Source organism: Chanodichthys erythropterus, chromosome 6 (assembly GCF_024489055.1).
Source record: "Chanodichthys erythropterus isolate Z2021 chromosome 6, ASM2448905v1, whole genome shotgun sequence".
NCBI classification, from domain to species: Eukaryota; Metazoa; Chordata; class Actinopteri; order Cypriniformes; family Xenocyprididae; genus Chanodichthys; species Chanodichthys erythropterus.
The window spans coordinates 23,854,447-23,873,853 of NC_090226.1; positions in this window are offsets into that span (position 1 = coordinate 23,854,447).

Below are 19,407 nucleotides of genomic sequence, written 5' to 3' on the forward strand. Positions count from 1 at the left end.
TCGTTGTACAAGGCTGATCACATGGATTTGACTATTGTGATTCAAAGTCATAGCGCCACCAACTGGAAGCAGAAAATGTGTCACTTTCAGCATACATTGAGATCACCCTCTTATTTTTACCTGATTTGCTTCAAAATTCATCAGAATAATGTTAAAACTTGGCACATGTAATCCTTTGAAAATGGGCAGGGAGGAGGGGCTCTATAGCGGCACCTTGTAGTGCAGTAAATGTGGAGTGAATTTGACATAGTCCTTTGATGTTTCACCGTTTTAAGTGCCTATTGCCCGCTGTGCACAGTTGCCCTGAAGCCACCGGGGTGGCGGTGCCACCGGGCTTGGGACCGCCATCGCTGCTCGCAGCTATATTTAGGGCCCAAGCGAAAATTCGCGCAGGGCCCTCTTGTTCTTCTAAGGATTATTTTTTTTTTTATTTTATTTTTTTTTATTTTTTTTCCGTCTTCCGGGGCTTTTTGGGGGCCTTAACATGCTCAAAAACTCTTGAAAATTGGCACACACATTGGAATCCGCGGCCATTAGGACGCCGGAGAGGCTGGTACCCGGGCGTGGCAGGGGGGCTCGACAGCGCCCCCTTGAAAAAAGTCTGAAAATTTGGTCCATATATTAAACACGCTTGCACGTATTAGTATGAAACTCGGTACACATATAGACCTCATCGGGCCGAACAACTTTCGCGCTCTAAGTTAATCGCCACGCCAACAGGAAGTCAGCTATTAAGGGTTGTTTGAAAAACGCATGCTCTGGAATTTGATATACTCCTCCTAGACGATTAATCCGATCGCCACCAAACTCGGTCAGCATGAAGTCAAGACACTGATGATTAAAAATTGCCAGGGGATTTTTGATATCTCGAACGGTTTGGCCGTGGCGAGGCAACGAATTTATGGCGAGAAAAAGGAAACAGGAAATGTGTTATAACGTCTTAATACATATATTGATCTTTATGAAACTTCACGAGTGTGTTCGTTATAGGAGTCTGATCACATGGATGTGACTATTGTGAGTCAAAGTTATAGCGCCACCAACTGGCAGCAGGAAGTGTATCACTTTTTGAAATGTTTTGAGATCACCCTCTTATTTTTACCTGATTTGCTTCAAACTTCATCAGTGTAATGTCAATACACAGCAGATGTAGACCTATGACAGGATTTTTGATATTTGAAATATTGTTGCCATGGCAACAGGTCAAACTGTAATAATATTCTTGAGTGTTTTTGAGGCTCTTAACATGCTTCAAATTGCATGAAACTCGACACACACATCAATATTGTCAACCAGTAGACATGGACAAAGCCATAGAAATGGGCGTGGTGGAGGGGCTCAGTAGCGCCACCTTTTGACAAAAGTGGGGGGGTTAGTTTTTCCTACAGTCACCAAACTCGGTACACATATTATTCTCATCAAGCCGGACAATTTTCTAATTTACATTCATTAGCTCCGACCAACAGGAAGTCAGCTATTTTGGTTTGAATGTTAATTTTTTGAAAAAACAGGCTATGAATTTTATACTACTACTCCTACAGGGTTTATCCAATTTACACCAAGCTTTTTTTAACTTGTTGCGAACACATTGAAGTTGTTTAATTGCAAACGGATTTTGGATATCTCAAACGGTTTGGCCGTGGCGAGGCAACGAATTTATGGCGAGAAAAGGGAAACAGGAAATGTGTTATAACTTCTGCATACATTGATTGATGTTTATGAAACTTCAGGAGTGTGTTGGTTGTAGTAGTCTGATCACATGGATGTAACTATTGTGAGTCAAAGTTATAGCGCCACCAAATGGCAGCAAGAAGTGTATCACTTTTAAAATGCTTTGAGATCACCCTCTTATTTTTACCTGATTTGTTTCAAACTTCATCAATGTAATGTCAATACACAGCAGATGTAGACCTATGACAGGATTTTTGATATTTGAAATATTGTTGCCATGGCAACAGGTCAAACTGTAATAATATTCTTGAGTATTTTTGAGGCTCTTAACATGCTTCAAATTGCATGAAACTCGACACACACATCAATATTGTCAACCAGTAGACATGGACAAAGCCATAGAAATGGGCGTGGTGGAGGGGCTCAGTAGCGCCACCTTTTGACAAAAGTGGGGGTTAGTTTTTCCTACAGTCACCAAACTCGGTACACATATTATTCTCATCAAGCCGGACAATTTTCTAATTTACATTCATTAGCTCCGACCAACAGGAAGTCAGCTATTTTGGTTTGAATGTTAATTTTTTGAAAAAACAGGCTATGAATTTTATACTACTACTCCTACAGGGTTTATCCAATTTACACCAAGCTTTTTTAACTTGTTGCTAACACATTGAAGTTGTTTAATTGCAAACGGATTTTGGATATCTCAAACGGTTTGGCCGTGGCGAGGCAACGAATTTATGGCAAGAAAAGGGAAACAAAGTGTTATAACTTCTGCATACATTAATTGATTTTGATGAAACTTTGGCTTAGTCTTCGTTGTACAAGGCTGATCACATGGATTTGACTATTGTGATTCAAAGTCATAGCGCCACCAACTGGAAGCAGAAAATGTGTCACTTTCAGCATACATTGAGATCACCCTCTTATTTTTACCTGATTTGCTTCAAAATTCATCAGAATAATGTTAAAACTTGGCACATGTAATCCTTTGAAAATGGGCAGGGAGGAGGGGCTCTATAACGGCACCTTGTAGTGCAGTAAATGTGGAGTGAATTTGACATAGTCCTTTGATGTTTAACCGTTTTAAGTGCCTATTGCCCGCTGTGCACAGTTGCCCTGAAGCCACCGGGGTGGCGGTGCCACCGGGCTTGGGCCCGCCATCGCTGCTCGCAGCTATATTTATTATTTATTTATTTATTTTTTTTTTTTTTCCGTCTTCCGGGGCTTTTTGGGGGCCTTAACATGCTCAAAAACTCTTGAAAATTGGCACACACATTGGAATCCGCGGCCATTAGGATGCCCCAGAGGCTGGTATCCGGGCGTGGCAGGGGGCCTCGACAGCGCCCCCTTGAAAAAAGTCTGAAAATTTGGTCCATATATTAAACATGCTTGCACGTATTAGTATGAAACTCGGTACACATATAGACCTCATCGGGCCGAACAACTTTCGCGCTCTAAGTTAATCGCCACGCCAACAGGAAGTCAGCTATTAAGGGTTGTTTGAAAATCGCATGCTCTGGAATTTGATATACTCCTCCTAGACGATTAATCCGATCGCCACCAAACTCGGTCAGCATGAAGTCAAGACACTGATGATTAAAAATTGCCAGGGGATTTTTGATATCTCGAACGGTTTGGCCGTGGCGAGGCAACGAATTTATGGCGAGAAAAAGGAAACAGGAAATGTGTTATAACGTCTTAATACATATATTGATCGTTATGAAACTTCACGAGTGTGTTCGTTATAGGAGTCTGATCACATGGATGTGACTATTGTGAGTCAAAGTTATAGCGCCACCAACTGGCAGCAGGAAGTGTATCACTTTTTGAAATGTTTTGAGATCACCCTCTTATTTTTACCTGATTTGCTTCAAACTTCATCAGTGTAATGTCAATACACAGCAGATGTAGACCTATGACAGGATTTTTGATATTTGAAATATTGTTGCCATGGCAACAGGTCAAACTGTAATAATATTCTTGAGTGTTTTTGAGGCTCTTAACATGCTTCAAATTGCATGAAACTCGACACACACATCAATATTGTCAACCAGTAGACATGGACAAAGCCATAGAAATGGGCGTGGTGGAGGGGCTCAGTAGCGCCACCTTTTGACAAAAGTGGGGGGGTTAGTTTTTCCTACAGTCACCAAACTCGGTACACATATTATTCTCATCAAGCCGGACAATTTTCTAATTTACATTCATTAGCTCCGACCAACAGGAAGTCAGCTATTTTGGTTTGAATGTTAATTTTTTGAAAAAACAGGCTATGAATTTTATACTACTACTCCTACAGGGTTTATCCAATTTACACCAAGCTTTTTTTTAACTTGTTGCGAACACATTGAAGTTGTTTAATTGCAAACGGATTTTGGATATCTCAAACGGTTTGGCCGTGGCGAGGCAACGAATTTATGGCGAGAAAAGGGAAACAGGAAATGTGTTATAACTTCTGCATACATTGATTGATGTTTATGAAACTTCAGGAGTGTGTTGGTTGTAGTAGTCTGATCACATGGATGTAACTATTGTGAGTCAAAGTTATAGTGCCACCAAATGGCAGCAAGAAGTGTATCACTTTTAAAATGCTTTGAGATCACCCTCTTATTTTTACCTGATTTGCTTCAAACTTCATCAGTGTAATGTCAATACACAGCAGATGTAGACCTATGACAGGATTTTTGATATTTGAAATATTGTTGCCATGGCAACAGGTCAAACTGTAATAATATTCTTGAGTGTTTTTGAGGCTCTTAACATGCTTCAAATTGCATGAAACTCGACACACACATCAATATTGTCAACCAGTAGACATGGACAAAGCCATAGAAATGGGCGTGGTGGAGGGGCTCAGTAGCGCCACCTTTTGACAAAAGTGGGGGTTAGTTTTTCCTACAGTCACCAAACTCGGTACACATATTATTCTCATCAAGCCGGACAATTTTCTAATTTACATTCATTAGCTCCGACCAACAGGAAGTCAGCTATTTTGGTTTGAATGTTAATTTTTTGAAAAAACAGGCTATGAATTTTATACTACTACTCCTACAGGGTTTATCCAATTTACACCAAGCTTTTTTTAACTTGTTGCTAACACATTGAAGTTGTTTAATTGCAAACGGATTTTGGATATCTCAAACAGTTTGGCCGTGGCGAGGCAACGAATTTATGGCAAGAAAAGGGAAACAAAGTGTTATAACTTCTGCAGACATTAATTGATTTTGATGAAACTTTGGCTTAGTCTTCGTTGTACAAGGCTGATCACATGGATTTGACTATTGTGATTCAAAGTCATAGCGCCACCAACTGGAAGCAGAAAATGTGTCACTTTCAGCATACATTGAGATCACCCTCTTATTTTTACCTGATTTGCTTCAAAATTCATCAGAATAATGTTAAAACTTGGCACATGTAATCCTTTGAAAATGGGCAGGGAGGAGGGGCTCTATAGCGGCACCTTGTAGTGCAGTAAATGTGGAGTGAATTTGACATAGTCCTTTGATGTTTAACCGTTTTAAGTGCCTATTGCCCGCCGTGCACAGTTGCCCTGAAGCCACCGGGGTGGCGGTGCCACCGGGCTTGGGCCCGCCATCGCTGCTCGCAGCTATATTTATTATTTATTTATTTATTTATTTATTTTTTCCGTCTTCCGGGGCTTTTTGGGGGCCTTAACATGCTCAAAAACTCTTGAAAATTGGCACACACATTGGAATCCGCGGCCATTAGGATGCCCCAGAGGCTGGTATCCGGGCGTGGCAGGGGGCCTCGACAGCGCCCCCTTGAAAAAAGTCTGAAAATTTGGTCCATATATTAAACATGCTTGCACGTATTAGTATGAAACTCGGTACACATATAGACCTCATCGGGCCGAACAACTTTCGCGCTCTAAGTTAATCGCCACGCCAACAGGAAGTCAGCTATTAAGGGTTGTTTGAAAATCGCATGCTCTGGAATTTGATATACTCCTCCTAGACGATTAATCCGATCGCCACCAAACTCGGTCAGCATGAAGTCAAGACACTGATGATTAAAAATTGCCAGGGGATTTTTGATATCTCGAACGGTTTGGCCGTGGCGAGGCAACGAATTTATGGCGAGAAAAAGGAAACAGGAAATGTGTTATAACGTCTTAATACATATATTGATCGTTATGAAACTTCACGAGTGTGTTCGTTATAGGAGTCTGATCACATGGATGTGACTATTGTGAGTCAAAGTTATAGCGCCACCAACTGGCAGCAGGAAGTGTATCACTTTTTGAAATGTTTTGAGATCACCCTCTTATTTTTACCTGATTTGCTTCAAACTTCATCAGTGTAATGTCAATACACAGCAGATGTAGACCTATGACAGGATTTTTGATATTTGAAATATTGTTGCCATGGCAACAGGTCAAACTGTAATAATATTCTTGAGTGTTTTTGAGGCTCTTAACATGCTTCAAATTGCATGAAACTCGACACACACATCAATATTGTCAACCAGTAGACATGGACAAAGCCATAGAAATGGGCGTGGTGGAGGGGCTCAGTAGCGCCACCTTTTGACAAAAGTGGGGGTTAGTTTTTCCTACAGTCACCAAACTCGGTACACATATTATTCTCATCAAGCCGGACAATTTTCTAATTTACATTCATTAGCTCCGACCAACAGGAAGTCAGCTATTTTGGTTTGAATGTTAATTTTTTGAAAAAACAGGCTATGAATTTTATACTACTACTCCTACAGGGTTTATCCAATTTACACCAAGCTTTTTTTAACTTGTTGCGAACACATTGAAGTTGTTTAATTGCAAACGGATTTTGGATATCTCAAACGGTTTGGCCGTGGCGAGGCAACGAATTTATGGCGAGAAAAGGGAAACAGGAAATGTGTTATAACTTCTGCATACATTGATTGATGTTTATGAAACTTCAGGAGTGTGTTGGTTGTAGTAGTCTGATCACATGGATGTAACTATTGTGAGTCAAAGTTATAGTGCCACCAAATGGCAGCAAGAAGTGTATCACTTTTAAAATGCTTTGAGATCACCCTCTTATTTTTACCTGATTTGCTTCAAACTTCATCAGTGTAATGTCAATACACAGCAGATGTAGACCTATGACAGGATTTTTGATATTTGAAATATTGTTGCCATGGCAACAGGTCAAACTGTAATAATATTCTTGAGTGTTTTTGAGGCTCTTAACATGCTTCAAATTGCATGAAACTCGACACACACATCAATATTGTCAACCAGTAGACATGGACAAAGCCATAGAAATGGGCGTGGTGGAGGGGCTCAGTAGCGCCACCTTTTGACAAAAGTGGGGGTTAGTTTTTCCTACAGTCACCAAACTCGGTACACATATTATTCTCATCAAGCCGGACAATTTTCTAATTTACATTCATTAGCTCCGACCAACAGGAAGTCAGCTATTTTGGTTTGAATGTTAATTTTTTGAAAAAACAGGCTATGAATTTTATACTACTACTCCTACAGGGTTTATCCAATTTACACCAAGCTTTTTTAACTTGTTGCTAACACATTGAAGTTGTTTAATTGCAAACGGATTTTGGATATCTCAAACAGTTTGGCCGTGGCGAGGCAACGAATTTATGGCAAGAAAAGGGAAACAAAGTGTTATAACTTCTGCAGACATTAATTGATTTTGATGAAACTTTGGCTTAGTCTTCGTTGTACAAGGCTGATCACATGGATTTGACTATTGTGATTCAAAGTCATAGCGCCACCAACTGGAAGCAGAAAATGTGTCACTTTCAGCATACATTGAGATCACCCTCTTATTTTTACCTGATTTGCTTCAAAATTCATCAGAATAATGTTAAAACTTGGCACATGTAATCCTTTGAAAATGGGCAGGGAGGAGGGGCTCTATAGCGGCACCTTGTAGTGCAGTAAATGTGGAGTGAATTTGACATAGTCCTTTGATGTTTAACCGTTTTAAGTGCCTATTGCCCGCCGTGCACAGTTGCCCTGAAGCCACCGGGGTGGCGGTGCCACCGGGCTTGGGCCCGCCATCGCTGCTCGCAGCTATATTATTTATTTATTTTTTTTTTTTTTTTTTTCGTCTTCCGGGGCTTTTTGGGGGCCTTAACATGCTCAAAAACTCTTGAAAATTGGCACACACATTGGAATCCGCGGCCATTAGGACGCCGGAGAGGCTGGTACCCGGGCGTGGCAGGGGGGCTCGACAGCGCCCCCTTGAAAAAAGTCTGAAAATTTGGTCCATATATTAAACATGCTTGCACGTATTAGTATGAAACTCGGTACACATATAGACCTCATCGGGCCGAACAACTTTCGCGCTCTAAGTTAATCGCCACGCCAACAGGAAGTCAGCTATTAAGGGTTGTTTGAAAAACGCATGCTCTGGAATTTGATATACTCCTCCTAGACGATTAATCCGATCGCCACCAAACTCGGTCAGCATGAAGTCAAGACACTGATGATTAAAAATTGCCAGGGGATTTTTGATATCTCGAACGGTTTGGCCGTGGCGAGGCAACGAATTTATGGCGAGAAAAAGGAAACAGGAAATGTGTTATAACGTCTTAATACATATATTGATCTTTATGAAACTTCACGAGTGTGTTCGTTATAGGAGTCTGATCACATGGATGTGACTATTGTGAGTCAAAGTTATAGCGCCACCAACTGGCAGCAGGAAGTGTATCACTTTTTGAAATGTTTTGAGATCACCCTCTTATTTTTACCTGATTTGCTTCAAACTTCATCAGTGTAATGTCAATACACAGCAGATGTAGACCTATGACAGGATTTTTGATATTTGAAATATTGTTGCCATGGCAACAGGTCAAACTGTAATAATATTCTTGAGTGTTTTTGAGGCTCTTAACATGCTTCAAATTGCATGAAACTCGACACACACATCAATATTGTCAACCAGTAGACATGGACAAAGCCATAGAAATGGGCGTGGTGGAGGGGCTCAGTAGCGCCACCTTTTGACAAAAGTGGGGGGGTTAGTTTTTCCTACAGTCACCAAACTCGGTACACATATTATTCTCATCAAGCCGGACAATTTTCTAATTTACATTCATTAGCTCCGACCAACAGGAAGTCAGCTATTTTGGTTTGAATGTTAATTTTTTGAAAAAACAGGCTATGAATTTTATACTACTACTCCTACAGGGTTTATCCAATTTACACCAAGCTTTTTTTAACTTGTTGCGAACACATTGAAGTTGTTTAATTGCAAACGGATTTTGGATATCTCAAACGGTTTGGCCGTGGCGAGGCAACGAATTTATGGCGAGAAAAGGGAAACAGGAAATGTGTTATAACTTCTGCATACATTGATTGATGTTTATGAAACTTCAGGAGTGTGTTGGTTGTAGTAGTCTGATCACATGGATGTAACTATTGTGAGTCAAAGTTATAGCGCCACCAAATGGCAGCAAGAAGTGTATCACTTTTAAAATGCTTTGAGATCACCCTCTTATTTTTACCTGATTTGCTTCAAACTTCATCAGTGTAATGTCAATACACAGCAGATGTAGACCTATGACAGGATTTTTGATATTTGAAATATTGTTGCCATGGCAACAGGTCAAACTGTAATAATATTCTTGAGTGTTTTTGAGGCTCTTAACATGCTTCAAATTGCATGAAACTCGACACACACATCAATATTGTCAACCAGTAGACATGGACAAAGCCATAGAAATGGGCGTGGTGGAGGGGCTCAGTAGCGCCACCTTTTGACAAAAGTGGGGGGATTAGTTTTTCCTACAGTCACCAAACTCGGTACACATATTATTCTCATCAAGCCGGACAATTTTCTAATTTACATTCATTAGCTCCGACCAACAGGAAGTCAGCTATTTTGGTTTGAATGTTAATTTTTTGAAAAAACAGGCTATGAATTTGATACTACTACTCCTACAGGGTTTATCCAATTTACACCAAGCTTTTTTTAACTTGTTGCTAACACATTGAAGTTGTTTAATTGCAAACGGATTTTGGATATCTCAAACGGTTTGGCCGTGGCGAGGCAACGAATTTATGGCAAGAAAAGGGAAACAAAGTGTTATAACTTCTGCATACATTAATTGATTTTGATGAAACTTTGGCTTAGTCTTCGTTGTACAAGGCTGATCACATGGATTTGACTATTGTGATTCAAAGTCATAGCGCCACCAACTGGAAGCAGAAAATGTGTCACTTTCAGCATACATTGAGATCACCCTCTTATTTTTACCTGATTTGCTTCAAAATTCATCAGAATAATGTTAAAACTTGGCACATGTAATCCTTTGAAAATGGGCAGGGAGGAGGGGCTCTATAGCGGCACCTTGTAGTGCAGTAAATGTGGAGTGAATTTGACATAGTCCTTTGATGTTTCACCGTTTTAAGTGCCTATTGCCCGCTGTGCACAGTTGCCCTGAAGCCACCGGGGTGGCGGTGCCACCGGGCTTGGGACCGCCATCGCTGCTCGCAGCTATATTTAGGGCCCAAGCGAAAATTCGCGCAGGGCCCTCTTGTTCTTCTAAGGATTATTTTTTTTTTTATTTTTTTATTTATTTTTTTTTTTCCCGTCTTCCGGGGCTTTTTGGGGGCCTTAACATGCTCAAAAACTCTTGAAAATTGGCACACACATTGGAATCCGCGGCCATTAGGACGCCGGAGAGGCTGGTACCCGGGCGTGGCAGGGGGGCTCGACAGCGCCCCCTTGAAAAAAGTCTGAAAATTTGGTCCATATATTAAACACGCTTGCACGTATTAGTATGAAACTCGGTACACATATAGACCTCATCGGGCCGAACAACTTTCGCGCTCTAAGTTAATCGCCACGCCAACAGGAAGTCAGCTATTAAGGGTTGTTTGAAAAACGCATGCTCTGGAATTTGATATACTCCTCCTAGACGATTAATCCGATCGCCACCAAACTCGGTCAGCATGAAGTCAAGACACTGATGATTAAAAATTGCCAGGGGATTTTTGATATCTCGAACGGTTTGGCCGTGGCGAGGCAACGAATTTATGGCGAGAAAAAGGAAACAGGAAATGTGTTATAACGTCTTAATACATATATTGATCTTTATGAAACTTCACGAGTGTGTTCGTTATAGGAGTCTGATCACATGGATGTGACTATTGTGAGTCAAAGTTATAGCGCCACCAACTGGCAGCAGGAAGTGTATCACTTTTTGAAATGTTTTGAGATCACCCTCTTATTTTTACCTGATTTGCTTCAAACTTCATCAGTGTAATGTCAATACACAGCAGATGTAGACCTATGACAGGATTTTTGATATTTGAAATATTGTTGCCATGGCAACAGGTCAAACTGTAATAATATTCTTGAGTGTTTTTGAGGCTCTTAACATGCTTCAAATTGCATGAAACTCGACACACACATCAATATTGTCAACCAGTAGACATGGACAAAGCCATAGAAATGGGCGTGGTGGAGGGGCTCAGTAGCGCCACCTTTTGACAAAAGTGGGGGTTAGTTTTTCCTACAGTCACCAAACTCGGTACACATATTATTCTCATCAAGCCGGACAATTTTCTAATTTACATTCATTAGCTCCGACCAACAGGAAGTCAGCTATTTTGGTTTGAATGTTAATTTTTTGAAAAAACAGGCTATGAATTTTATACTACTACTCCTACAGGGTTTATCCAATTTACACCAAGCTTTTTTTAACTTGTTGCGAACACATTGAAGTTGTTTAATTGCAAACGGATTTTGGATATCTCAAACGGTTTGGCCGTGGCGAGGCAACGAATTTATGGCGAGAAAAGGGAAACAGGAAATGTGTTATAACTTCTGCATACATTGATTGATGTTTATGAAACTTCAGGAGTGTGTTGGTTGTAGTAGTCTGATCACATGGATGTAACTATTGTGAGTCAAAGTTATAGCGCCACCAAATGGCAGCAAGAAGTGTATCACTTTTAAAATGCTTTGAGATCACCCTCTTATTTTTACCTGATTTGTTTCAAACTTCATCAATGTAATGTCAATACACAGCAGATGTAGACCTATGACAGGATTTTTGATATTTGAAATATTGTTGCCATGGCAACAGGTCAAACTGTAATAATATTCTTGAGTATTTTTGAGGCTCTTAACATGCTTCAAATTGCATGAAACTCGACACACACATCAATATTGTCAACCAGTAGACATGGACAAAGCCATAGAAATGGGCGTGGTGGAGGGGCTCAGTAGCGCCACCTTTTGACAAAAGTGGGGGGGTTAGTTTTTCCTACAGTCACCAAACTCGGTACACATATTATTCTCATCAAGCCGGACAATTTTCTAATTTACATTCATTAGCTCCGACCAACAGGAAGTCAGCTATTTTTGTTTGAATGTTAATTTTTTGAAAAAACAGGCTATGAATTTTATACTACTACTCCTACAGGGTTTATCCAATTTACACCAAGCTTTTTTTAACTTGTTGCTAACACATTGAAGTTGTTTAATTGCAAACGGATTTTGGATATCTCAAACAGTTTGGCCGTGGCGAGGCAACGAATTTATGGCAAGAAAAGGGAAACAAAGTGTTATAACTTCTGCATACATTAATTGATTTTGATGAAACTTTGGCTTAGTCTTCGTTGTACAAGGCTGATCACATGGATTTGACTATTGTGATTCAAAGTCATAGCGCCACCAACTGGAAGCAGAAAATGTGTCACTTTCAGCATACATTGAGATCACCCTCTTATTTTTACCTGATTTGCTTCAAAATTCATCAGAATAATGTTAAAACTTGGCACATGTAATCCTTTGAAAATGGGCAGGGAGGAGGGGCTCTATAGCGGCATCTTGTAGTGCAGTAAATGTGGAGTGAATTTGACATAGTCCTTTGATGTTTAACCGTTTTAAGTGCCTATTGCCCGCTGTGCACAGTTGCCCTGAAGCCACCGGGGTGGCGGTGCCACCGGGCTTGGGCCCGCCATCGCTGCTCGCAGCTATATTATTATTATTATTTTTTTTTTTCGTCTTCCGGGGCTTTTTGGGGGCCTTAACATGCTCAAAAACTCTTGAAAATTGGCACACACATTGGAATCCGCGGCCATTAGGACGCCGGAGAGGCGGGCACCCGTGCGGGGCAGGGGGGCCCGCCAGCGCCCCCTTGAAAAAAGTCTGAAAATTTGGTCCATATATTAAACATGCTTGCACGTATTAGTATGAAACTCGGTACACATATAGACCTCATCGGGCCGAACAACTTTCGCGCTCTAAGTTAATCGCCACGCCAACAGGAAGTCAGCTATTAAGGGTTGTTTGAAAAACGCATGCTCTGGAATTTGATATACTCCTCCTAGACGATTAATCCGATCGCCACCAAACTCGGTCAGCATGAAGTCAAGACACTGATGATTAAAAATTGCCAGGGGATTTTTGATATCTCGAACGGTTTGGCCGTGGCGAGGCAACGAATTTATGGCGAGAAAAAGGAAACAGGAAATGTGTTATAACGTCTTAATACATATATTGATCTTTATGAAACTTCACGAGTGTGTTCGTTATAGGAGTCTGATCACATGGATGTGACTATTGTGAGTCAAAGTTATAGCGCCACCAACTGGCAGCAGGAAGTGTATCACTTTTTGAAATGTTTTGAGATCACCCTCTTATTTTTACCTGATTTGCTTCAAACTTCATCAGTGTAATGTCAATACACAGCAGATGTAGACCTATGACAGGATTTTTGATATTTGAAATATTGTTGCCATGGCAACAGGTCAAACTGTAATAATATTCTTGAGTGTTTTTGAGGCTCTTAACATGCTTCAAATTGCATGAAACTCGACACACACATCAATATTGTCAACCAGTAGACATGGACAAAGCCATAGAAATGGGCGTGGTGGAGGGGCTCAGTAGCGCCACCTTTTGACAAAAGTGGGGGGGTTAGTTTTTCCTACAGTCACCAAACTCGGTACACATATTATTCTCATCAAGCCGGACAATTTTCTAATTTACATTCATTAGCTCCGACCAACAGGAAGTCAGCTATTTTGGTTTGAATGTTAATTTTTTGAAAAAACAGGCTATGAATTTTATACTACTACTCCTACAGGGTTTATCCAATTTACACCAAGCTTTTTTTAACTTGTTGCGAACACATTGAAGTTGTTTAATTGCAAACGGATTTTGGATATCTCAAACGGTTTGGCCGTGGCGAGGCAACGAATTTATGGCGAGAAAAGGGAAACAGGAAATGTGTTATAACTTCTGCATACATTGATTGATGTTTATGAAACTTCAGGAGTGTGTTGGTTGTAGTAGTCTGATCACATGGATGTAACTATTGTGAGTCAAAGTTATAGTGCCACCAAATGGCAGCAAGAAGTGTATCACTTTTAAAATGCTTTGAGATCACCCTCTTATTTTTACCTGATTTGCTTCAAACTTCATCAGTGTAATGTCAATACACAGCAGATGTAGACCTATGACAGGATTTTTGATATTTGAAATATTGTTGCCATGGCAACAGGTCAAACTGTAATAATATTCTTGAGTGTTTTTGAGGCTCTTAACATGCTTCAAATTGCATGAAACTCGACACACACATCAATATTGTCAACCAGTAGACATGGACAAAGCCATAGAAATGGGCGTGGTGGAGGGGCTCAGTAGCGCCACCTTTTGACAAAAGTGGGGGTTAGTTTTTCCTACAGTCACCAAACTCGGTACACATATTATTCTCATCAAGCCGGACAATTTTCTAATTTACATTCATTAGCTCCGACCAACAGGAAGTCAGCTATTTTGGTTTGAATGTTAATTTTTTGAAAAAACAGGCTATGAATTTTATACTACTACTCCTACAGGGTTTATCCAATTTACACCAAGCTTTTTTTAACTTGTTGCTAACACATTGAAGTTGTTTAATTGCAAACGGATTTTGGATATCTCAAACGGTTTGGCCGTGGCGAGGCAACGAATTTATGGCAAGAAAAGGGAAACAAAGTGTTATAACTTCTGCATACATTAATTGATTTTGATGAAACTTTGGCTTAGTCTTCGTTGTACAAGGCTGATCACATGGATTTGACTATTGTGATTCAAAGTCATAGCGCCACCAACTGGAAGCAGAAAATGTGTCACTTTCAGCATACATTGAGATCACCCTCTTATTTTTACCTGATTTGCTTCAAAATTCATCAGAATAATGTTAACACTTGGCACATGTAATCCTTTGAAAATGGGCAGGGAAGAGGGGCTCTATAGCGGCACCTTGTAGTGCAGTAAATGTGGAGTGAATTTGACATAGTCCTTTGATGTTTAACCGTTTTAAGTGCCTATTGCCCGCTGTGCACAGTTGCCCTGAAGCCACCGGGGTGGCGGTGCCACCGGGCTTGGGCCCGCCATCGCTGCTCGCAGCTATATATATATTTTTTTTTTTTTTTTTTTTTTTTTCGTCTTCCGGGGATTTTTGGGGGCCTTAACATGCTCAAAAACTCTTGAAAATTTGCACACACATTGGAATCCGCGGCCATTAGGACGCCGGAGAGGCTGGTACCCGGGCGTGGCAGGGGGGCTCGACAGCGCCCCCTTGAAAAAAGTCTGAAAATTTGGTCCATATATTAAACATGCTTGCACGTATTAGTATGAAACTCGGTACACATATAGACCTCATCGGGCCGAACAACTTTCGCGCTCTAAGTTAATCGCCACGCCAACAGGAAGTCAGCTATTAAGGGTTGTTTGAAAAACGCATGCTCTGGAATTTGATATACTCCTCCTAGACGATTAATCCGATCGCCACCAAACTCGGTCAGCATGAAGTCAAGACACTGATGATTAAAAATTGCCAGGGGATTTTTGATATCTCGAACGGTTTGGCCGTGGCGAGGCAACGAATTTATGGCGAGAAAAAGGAAACAGGAAATGTGTTATAACGTCTTAATACATATATTGATCTTTATGAAACTTCACGAGTGTGTTCGTTATAGGAGTCTGATCACATGGATGTGACTATTGTGAGTCAAAGTTATAGCGCCACCAACTGGCAGCAGGAAGTGTATCACTTTTTGAAATGTTTTGAGATCACCCTCTTATTTTTACCTGATTTGCTTCAAACTTCATCAGTGTAATGTCAATACACAGCAGATGTAGACCTATGACAGGATTTTTGATATTTGAAATATTGTTGCCATGGCAACAGGTCAAACTGTAATAATATTCTTGAGTGTTTTTGAGGCTCTTAACATGCTTCAAATTGCATGAAACTCGACACACACATCAATATTGTCAACCAGTAGACATGGACAAAGCCATAGAAATGGGCGTGGTGGAGGGGCTCAGTAGCGCCACCTTTTGACAAAAGTGGGGGATTAGTTTTTCCTACAGTCACCAAACTCGGTACACATATTATTCTCATCAAGCCGGACAATTTTCTAATTTACATTCATTAGCTCCAACCAACAGGAAGTCAGCTATTTTGGTTTGAATGTTAATTTTTTGAAAAAACAGGCTATGAATTTTATACTACTACTCCTACAGGGTTTATCCAATTTACACCAAGCTTTTTTTAACTTGTTGCGAACACATTGAAGTTGTTTAATTGCAAACGGATTTTGGATATCTCAAACGGTTTGGCCGTGGCGAGGCAACGAATTTATGGCAAGAAAAGGGAAACAAAGTGTTATAACTTCTGCATACATTAATTGATTTTGATGAAACTTTGGCTTAGTCTTCGTTGTACAAGGCTGATCACATGGATTTGACTATTGTGATTCAAAGTCATAGCGCCACCAACTGGAAGCAGAAAATGTGTCACTTTCAGCATACATTGAGATCACCCTCTTATTTTTACCTGATTTGCTTCAAAATTCATCAGAATAATGTTAAAACTTGGCACATGTAATCCTATGAAAATGGGCAGGGAGGAGGGGCTCTATAACGGCACCTTGTAGTGCAGTAAATGTGGAGTGAATTTGACATAGTCCTTTGATGTTTAACCGTTTTAAGTGCCTATTGCCCGCTGTGCACAGTTGCCCTGAAGCCACCGGGGTGGCGGTGCCACCGGGCTTGGGCCCGCCATCGCTGCTCGCAGCTATATTTAGGGCCCAAGCGAATTAAGCGCGCAGGGCCCTCTTGTTCTTCTAAGGATTATTAGGGCCCAAGCGAAAATTCGCGAAGGGCCCTCTTGTTCTTCTAAGGATTATTATTATTTATTTTTTTTATTTTTTTTTTTTTTTCCGTCTTCCGGGGCTTTTTGGGGGCCTTAACATGCTCAAAAACTCTTGAAAATTGGCACACACATTGGAATCCGCGGCCATTAGGACGCCGGAGAGGCTGGTACCCGGGCGTGGCAGGGGGGCTCGACAGCGCCCCCTTGAAAAAAGTCTGAAAATTTGGTCCATATATTAAACATGCTTGCACGTATTAGTATGAAACTCGGTACACATATAGACCTCATCGGGCCGAACAACTTTCGCGCTCTAAGTTAATCGCCACGCCAACAGGAAGTCAGCTATTAAGGGTTGTTTGAAAAACGCATGCTCTGGAATTTGATATACTCCTCCTAGACGATTAATCCGATCGCCACCAAACTCGGTCAGCATGAAGTCAAGACACTGATGATTAAAAATTGCCAGGGGATTTTTGATATCTCGAACGGTTTGGCCGTGGCGAGGCAACGAATTTATGGCGAGAAAAAGGAAACAGGAAATGTGTTATAACGTCTTAATACATATATTGATCTTTATGAAACTTCACGAGTGTGTTCGTTATAGGAGTCTGATCACATGGATGTGACTATTGTGAGTCAAAGTTATAGCGCCACCAACTGGCAGCAGGAAGTGTATCACTTTTTGAAATGTTTTGAGATCACCCTCTTATTTTTACCTGATTTGCTTCAAACTTCATCAGTGTAATGTCAATACACAGCAGATGTAGACCTATGACAGGATTTTTGATATTTGAAATATTGTTGCCATGGCAACAGGTCAAACTGTAATAATATTCTTGAGTGTTTTTGAGGCTCTTAACATGCTTCAAATTGCATGAAACTCGACACACACATCAATATTGTCAACCAGTAGACATGGACAAAGCCATAGAAATGGGCGTGGTGGAGGGGCTCAGTAGCGCCACCTTTTGACAAAAGTGGGGGGGTTAGTTTTTCCTACAGTCACCAAACTCGGTACACATATTATTCTCATCAAGCCGGACAATTTTCTAATTTACATTCATTAGCTCCGACCAACAGGAAGTCAGCTATTTTGGTTTGAATGTTAATTTTTTGAAAAAACAGGCTATGAATTTTATACTACTACTCCTACAGGGTTTATCCAATTTACACCAAGCTTTTTTTAACTTGTTGCGAACACATTGAAGTTGTTTAATTGCAAACGGATTTTGGATATCTCAAACGGTTTGGCCGTGGCGAGGCAACGAATTTATGGCGAGAAAAGGGAAACAGGAAATGTGTTATAACTTCTGCATACATTGATTGATGTTTATGAAACTTCAGGAGTGTGTTGGTTGTAGTAGTCTGATCACATGGATGTAACTATTGTGAGTCAAAGTTATAGCGCCACCAAATGGCAGCAAGAAGTGTATCACTTTTTAAAATGCTTTGAGATCACCCTCTTATTTTTACCTGATTTGCTTCAAACTTCATTAGTGTAATGTCAATACACAGCAGATGTAGACCTATGACAGGATTTTTGATATTTGAAATATCGTTGCCATGGCGACAGGTCAAACTGTAATAATATTCTTGAGTGTTTTTGAGGCTCTTAACATGCTTCAATTTGCATGAAACTCGACACACACATCAATATTGTCAACCAGTAGACATGGACAAAGCCATAGAAATGGGCGTGGTGGAGGGGCTCAGTAGCGCCACCTTTTGACAAAAGTGGGGGGGTTAGTTTTTCCTACAGTCACCAAACTCGGTACACATATTATTCTCATCAAGCCGGACAATTTTCTAATTTACATTCATTAGCTCCGACCAACAGGAAGTCAGCTATTTTGGTTTGAATGTTAATTTTTTGAAAAAACAGGCTATGAATTTTATACTACTACTCCTACAGGGTTTATCCAATTTACACCAAGCTTTTTTAACTTGTTGCTAACACATTGAAGTTGTTTAATTGCAAACGGATTTTGGATATCTCAAACGGTTTGGCCGTGGCGAGGCAACGAATTTATGGCAAGAAAAGGGAAACAAAGTGTTATAACTTCTGCATACATTAATTGATTTTGATGAAACTTTGGCTTAGTCTTCGTTGTACAAGGCTGATCACATGGATTTGACTATTGTGATTCAAAGTCATAGCGCCACCAACTGGAAGCAGAAAATGTGTCACTTTCAGCATACATTGAGATCACCCTCTTATTTTTACCTGATTTGCTTCAAAATTCATCAGAATAATGTTAAAACTTGGCACATGTAATCCTTTGAAAATGGGCAGGGAGGAGGGGCTCTATAACGGCACCTTGTAGTGCAGTAAATGTGGAGTGAATTTGACATAGTCCTTTGATGTTTAACCGTTTTAAGTGCCTATTGCCCGCTGTGCACAGTTGCCCTGAAGCCACCGGGGTGGCGGTGCCACCGGGCTTGGGCCCGCCATCGCTGCTCGCAGCTATATTTATTATTTATTTATTTATTTATTTATTTTTTTTCCGTCTTCCGGGGCTTTTTGGGGGCCTTAACATGCTCAAAAACTCTTGAAAATTGGCACACACATTGGAATCCGCGGCCATTAGGATGCCCCAGAGG